The following is a 518-nucleotide window of genomic DNA, read 5'->3' as shown; positions in this document are numbered from 1 at the left end:
ACTCCAAGCTGGTTACTTTCAAATAGAGCTCATCAACGTGATCATAAATCATACCCTAGCTAAGTAGTAGCTATACCTTCTTCTAATTTAAAATGGAAGGTAATAGTTGTCACTACTAATATAAGGCCAAGAGTCATCTCACACAGTCATACATATATACCTGTTTTATTTGTTGCTCAATGAAGAAGAAGTCTTTCTTAATGAGACAAGAGATAATATATATCCAACTCTAACTTCATTTCATACAAATCATATTCATATATAGTAGTCTTTAATTTTGTAATAAGAGGAATACTTAATTACTTGGTGTATGTAGCATTGCATGTTACATTATTGAAAGGTTAAATACTATTATTAAAATAACAATTTGACCCCTCACCTCATAATTTTGCATGTTAGTCCCACCACTAATTAATATACTACGCAACATAGTAGTTTGTTTGTTCAAAGCCACAACAATTTTAGTAATTCAAAAGACAAAGAGAATGGCATGTGAATATGTAGTGATGAGATTCATG

This window comes from Arachis ipaensis, chromosome B05 (genome assembly GCF_000816755.2).
Source record: "Arachis ipaensis cultivar K30076 chromosome B05, Araip1.1, whole genome shotgun sequence".
NCBI classification, from domain to species: domain Eukaryota; kingdom Viridiplantae; phylum Streptophyta; class Magnoliopsida; order Fabales; family Fabaceae; genus Arachis; species Arachis ipaensis.
This window is presented reverse-complemented; position numbering follows the sequence as displayed.